Genomic DNA, 7,101 nt, shown 5'->3' with positions numbered 1-7,101 from the left:
ATTTATAAAAATAAAAGTATTTCACCAGCACCAGCCCTAGTTCATAGTATAAAAGCGCAAAACGTAATTGATAAATTCATTCATTAAATTTGTGGGATTTTACTTTTAATCGCATTCCAACACTATCACCGGCACATGATGTGATGACGACAGCAGAAGATTCCATTTCAGCTATATGTGCACATATTCATGATATTGACGTCCAACTCTAGGAATTCGGACTAATTTGGCTCAAGATGCAAATGGCCAAAATAGATATTTACCAAATTCAATACCAATTTAATTACCACAATGGCGCCCGCATACCAATTGTTTATCACAACAACACCAGCAACATGAAAAGGGAAACAGCATTTGACCAACCAGCCAGCCGGGCACTTAACGACGCACGCAAATACACACATATATAAATATGTATTAAAAGTATGAAAATGACAGGCGGCAAGAGAATGGTTCAAAGGTTGGAAGGCTTAATTAAATTAAATTAAATGGTATTTTGCTGTATGTAATGTAAATGTAAATCAGATGTAGAATGTAGTATGTAGATATATACTTATATGTATATACATACATAATATGTATATTAGTATATTCATTTATTATCTTAATTCCGACTTATCGGTGGCATTCCTTCAGACAGCTCATTCTGTCGAGCTAGAGGATATGAACATATGTACATACATACATATGTATGTATGTCTAAATATGCGTACTCGTACACATATTTATAATTTGCTTTGATCAATTACTTAGCATGACTATCAGGAACTTATACCCAACACAACATCATCGCTAACAAATCAATCTACATGTGGATGTCACTGCCCACATATTCATTTCCATCAAATATTTATCTCTAATGGCATACCTTAGTTGTCACCTACAACAATTTATGTGCATAACTACATACATACAAACATACACCATACATATGTATGTTAAAATAAAAATGTCAACGCGGTCTGTATGATGAAGTGGCTCATTAAAATGAAATGTTATATTTAGCAATTGTGCCAAAAATTCAAAATAAGCAAAATCCGTGGAATAATCAAGCATCTTTATATATTTAAATTGAGAAAAAAAATGTCACCAATTAAAAATAAATACATAGGCAGTTCTATAATATTTTAACAAAATATGCAAGCAGAAGAAAACAATCGCAGAAAATGTGAGAGGGTTGAATATGAGGTATGTGGATAAAAATAGTTTATCACGTAATTATTTTTATTTACCGCTTGATTTAAAATAGGTATACATATGTATATCCTGCAATTTACATACATACTTACGCTTGTTCCAGAGTGGGATGATTATGAAATATGCTATTGGTTGGAACTTGGATACAGTAAAATACCTCATCCAGGTCATTTTATCTAATTTAAAAAATAAAATAAGAATCATTAGTCGTTATATAAGTCTTCGTAATTAACGATGGGAATTTAAGAGTGTTCTGTTCAATCCACAAAGATCCCACAATCTGTGCGAATTACCGTGGAATAAGTCTCCTCAACATCGCATATAAGGTTCTATCGAGCGTATTTTGTGAAAGTTTAAAGCCCACCGTCAACAAACTGATCAGACTAACCAGATATGCACCATGCGCCAAATTTTGGAAAAGACCCGTGAAAAGCACGAAAAAGGGCTCCCACTATACCGCTATGTCTGAATTTGGTATCCACGTAAAACTAATACGGCTGTGTAAACTGACGTAGAGCAATACCAAAAGTTCCGTCAGTATCGAGAAGGACCTCTCCGAGCCGTTCGATAACGAACGAGGTTTCGAACAAGGCGATTCCCTATCGTGCGACTTCTTCAATCAGCTGCTGGAGAAAATAATTCACGCTGCAGAACGAAATAGAGAAGGTACCATCTTCTATAAGAGTGTACAGCTGCTGGTGTACGCCGAAAACATAGCTTCTGTCATCAAACAAATAACGTCATACTCGTGGCTAGGCTTCCACGTCACTGTTGGGATTCATAACTTCGAAAAGGCAGATTATTTCGTCTATCTTGGAACCAGCCGTATCACCAACAACAACGAGCCGTAACACTCGAAATCCAACGCATAATATTTCTTGCCAACAGTTGCTACTCCAACAAGTCCTCTCTCGACGAACAAAAACTAAACTCTATAAGTCACTCATTATTACCGCCCTGCTATATGGTGCAGAGGCATGGACGATGATAACATCTGATGAGTCGACGTTGCGAGTTTTCGAGAGAAAGGTTCTGCGAAAGATCTATAGCCCTTTGCGCGTTGGCCACGGCGAATATCGCATTCGATGGAACGATGGGCTGTATGAGATATACGACGACATTGACATAATTCAGCGAATTACAAGACAGCGTCTACGTTGCCAATTATCTTTCAAGAAATTAGGAAACCCTACCGCCGAAGACGGTTCACTCTTCACCACGAAAATGTAACTTCTCCCTTATCGACTGAAACAATCGTATTTCTGAGCACCGTTTAGTCCTGACATGGCACCGAATGACATCTTTTTATTTCTGTGTGTGAAACCGCTTATCAGCGAATTTTGGTTTTTTGGTTTCGGCTCATTTTTAAAGCGCTAATCGCTAGAACGTTGGACATTTTTGACGTCTGGTTACCAGTAATGAAAATTTAAATCGAACCCGTAGGCTAATTTTTCCATAGCAAAAATGGCTGGACGAACTTCTCGCAACATATGGAGACCAAACCTCATACGAACATAAAAAAGTTTAATTAGATTGTATTTAGTTGATATTGTTGTAATTATATGAAAGCTTCATAGATGATCTTAGGCTATGCTGTTAGTCCTTATCCATGCACTAATAATGCATTTATGAAGCATTGGATCCAATATCAGTTGTTGTTCAATTATAAAATGAAATTAATATCACAACAACTTGATCAACACTTAACTGCTGTGACTCAACTCAACAAGAAAAGCTTTGTTGCCAAGATTAATTGAATTGGGCGCTTGTTCTGCTCTCTCTTGTAACCTCCATGGGGCAACTTAAATGGCGCCCAGTAACGGAGGGAAGCACAAGATGGGCATCATTTATTGTGGCACGCGCTCACTTATGTCAGGGACATCGTTGTGACTTGGTTCATTAGGTGGCATGCTACATAAACGCACATTCGCCGTTCTGATATTTTCAACCGTTGTACGCAATGCTCGGTTTTTAAGAGTAAAGAAATTGCAATTTACTTTTCGCAATTAACACATCTTAGGATAGTGCGTTACTAGGCAAAAAATCTGTGGAAGACTCTCTTTTCAGTACCAATATCGTAGCAGCTACTTGAAACACTTTGCGTTGCCTTTACGAAGACAGCTGTCGGAACAGGTATTTTAGCATACCCCGAAGTGAATCACTTCATTCCACCGAGTTAGTATCCATATAAGTATGTTACATTTGGACTTAGTACCATGGATGGATCAGATGGATATTCTTTACTTTAAAAGTAAGTTATGTTAATGTCTCGAACTTATGGATTAAAAGTCAGTTTCAGTATCTAAAACTAATTTTATATAGGTTATGTTAGAGCCCTAAGTGTATGAGACCATATTATTATATTAAGACGGGTTACGTTCTAGACTTAATCTTACGGTTAGAAGATACCTTCAACACCGTTTATTCTTTGAATGGTATAAGCATAGATTAATCTAAGCATTTTATACGTTTATAGGTTATGTTTCTAAGTTCAGTATCTAAAATTCATTTTTTATAGGTTATGTTCGATACCATTGTGTTACTATCACTTCTATCATCACTACTTTAAGATCTTCGCTTTATAGGTTAAGTTCGAGACTTAAAATTCCACAATCCTGGCAAAATGTCAGCTCTTGCGCGTTGGGTAAAAATCATTCGGTGGAAGCTGAGGATCATTTCTTTAGTTTTTTTGTATTTACATGAAACTCGTGTTTCGTTTTTCGGTTGTTTTTTTTTTGTATTTGCATGAAACTCGTATTTGCCGTTATGTATCTCATATGTATGCTTGCTTCAGCACACTTCTGCAAAAGATCGCTGCCATGCGTACGTCAGTCTGTCACTTGGCGACACCCAGTTAATTACTCATTATGCGCTCTCATTAAATTAAGCGTAAGGAATTTTCAAGTGCAGTGCCGGAATGATGAAGGGCGCCTCGTCGCCAACATTTCTCGCTGTCAACACTATTTAGCATGAAAACATAACAATGTACATACAGCCATATATATGTGGCTACAATGTACAAGTTATGCTGCATGCAGTAAACAATAACACGCTTTTAAATATTGTTTTGCACTAAAATGTAAAGGAACTTTACGGAATTCGCAAGCAGCAAAACATTGGCTTCGCACCATGGGCAACGCGCGGGGAATGCAGAGGCGTTAAACAGTTGGCCGGCAGAGAATGATGCCAGCAGGAGGGACATACATATGTGTGTGCATGCCAAACAACGGGTATATCCAGCAAGAATCTGTGCCCATTTTGGAAAATGTCCACACTCGCACAAAACACTGATTGCACACATATGCACAGGCCTGCACGCGAAGTAGTCTTCGGAAGAATGTTTTGATTCGTATGCATGTGGCCCATATGATGCACCCAAAAATATCGAAGGGAAAAGTACTACTTAGACGCACTTGCTGGCGGCGAAGTAGGCTGGCACGCTGGCCGGCGGTGAGGCTGCGCGGCTGTGGCCGTGTGACAGCAGGCATCACTCACATTCCATTCATTCGGCATTTGGAACGTTGAAGAACTGCTAAACTGCGACTACTGACGCTCGTTATTTGGCGCCAATGAAATGTACGTTGTTATTTTTATTGTTGTTTTGTTCTTATTTTCGAAAATTCCTTAATTAATGCGGCGAGTAACAAATAAAATACGCTAATTCCACCAAGTCGACCACGAAATACGCTCAATTACCGCAAGGGGTAATGCTGCATTGGTCGGTATTGATGGCGCAGTTGATATTTGGTCAAAACAATTGTGGCGACACAGGAGTACTTTCAGGAATTTTAATTCAAAAATCAAGAACTGGTATTTATAATTGCCAATTTACTTACCAACCAGACAGACAGATGTGTACAGTTGAGTTGCTAAAAATTACAGTACCAGCGAAAGTTAACGGTTCAGAGGCGTCCTTTTCTTAATCCAATGGCTACGCAGAGGTCTTCGATGCCTTTAGAAAAGCGAACATTCTTGACATAAGTAAACTGAGAGCGAAAGTCCTAAACAGACACCAAACGCAATCTGGCTTTCTGCTTTTTCCCCACATTGGAAGTCTTGAATGAAAGACTGACCGTCGTTAGTACAATTGATGACATTTACCTTGATGAATCAAAATGGGAAGTTCAAATGTTTACCGGCTTAAAAAAGCAGCTCAGAAGCTTAGACAGTCGAGCTGGATTTTTATGATACCAAGAAGTATCAACTCACCACTACTTAAAATTATTTGTAGAATGTTCTGCAGAACACCAACAATATTTTTCCTCTCCATTGGCGTAAGGTGGAGCCATGTGTGGAAGTTCACGCAAGTGAGGAAAGCTCTTTGATTACCATTCACTTGGGAGCGGCCAGAAACGATTCCTTTACATATGGCTCAAGTAACTCAAGACTTTCCAGTCTTATACAAGTCTCCTCTGGGTAGCCTAAGGACATACGTTTGAAGGCGAGCTAAAGTGAGAAGACGAATAATCCCCTGCCCCAATAATAATTACAATAAATTGTATTTCAAAAGTGCTAAAAATTTGGCTTCACGGAGCACAGAGAGCAAAACAAAAGGGCAAACTTGTCAACCCACATCGCTGCCGTTAGTAATTCAGTCCACATCAACTGTCATCGTTCAAGTAAGACAAAAAGCACTTTAAGATTGGTGGTTTCAAATACATATATACTCAACCGTTGACCCATTAACGCCGTGCAGTCATAGGTCAATATAGTAAGTACAAGAACTACTAGTGAAATTTTATCATAAGTAGACTCTATCGAAAAGGATAATTGTGTCTTAACCGGTAGCAGCCACTGGTTCTCAAAACCATACTGCAGTTTTAATTAAAAGGATATTAAGAGCTTTGGACGATGTCTTCTGTCGGTACTTACCGTTTTGAAAACATAAGGAAAACATACATTTTGAAAAATCGCCAAATATTTAATTATTCATCATTATTTATTTGGTCGCTCTCAATGTATTCCCCACCAGGTGTAACACACTTGTGTCCAAGATTTTTCCAGTTCTCGAAACACTTTTTATAAGCACTTTTTGGGGTGGCGAGTTCCACGTAGAGGCAATTTCAGTTAGAGGAACGAGAGAAAATCACACGGAGCCAAATCTGGTGAATACGGTGGTTCATCGACAGATCGCACTCATATTTGGCATAGTAAGGCAAAATATATATTTTGAAAACAGGGGCATAAGACCTTAAATTACATTGGGTACAATTTTAAAGACATTTCAGGGGAATATGTAAACACCAGCTGTTTGAGGTCTCTAACTATTTCTTAAGATGTGCAACATTAGTGTGCCATCATCGCAATAACAATAGCCATTTCTTATGAGTCTTGAGAAAAAGGTGCTTTCTAGCGATGTCAAATCGAATTAAGATTACTTAATTAGAAAAAAGACAACAAATTTAAGAAGAATGCTTGAACAAAAAAGTTGTTCTAATATACCTAATTTTCTCTTGTTCTAATAACATATTTATGATCGGTCAGTATATAAGGCGCCCATAACTTAAAGTGGTCCGATACTTGTGAAGAAAAGGGCATGTGTAAAATTTCAGATCGGTTTCTCAAAAACTGTGGAACTATTACGCGTATATACAGACAGACATGGCTCGTCATTCTGATCATTAAAAAATATATTTACTTAATAAGGGCTCCGACATTTCCTTCTAAGCCTTGCAAACTTCGTGGCATACTTGCCATAATCTACCATGTTCAGGGCATAATACCAAACTACTTGTTATCCTGCATTGGAAAAGTGAAGTGGTCAGAAAATTTGCCGTGATAATCAACTCTACGAGAATCAAATGACAGCGTTTAAGATATAAAACCTCCAGCAGCAATAAATTAGTTTTTTTTTTTTTTTTTTTTAAAAACCAATCACTCATGTAATATAACACCTTCGAAGCG

The sequence above is a fragment of the Bactrocera tryoni genome, chromosome 5 (assembly GCF_016617805.1).
Source record: "Bactrocera tryoni isolate S06 chromosome 5, CSIRO_BtryS06_freeze2, whole genome shotgun sequence".
Classification (NCBI taxonomy): domain Eukaryota; kingdom Metazoa; phylum Arthropoda; class Insecta; order Diptera; family Tephritidae; genus Bactrocera; species Bactrocera tryoni.
This window is presented reverse-complemented; position numbering follows the sequence as displayed.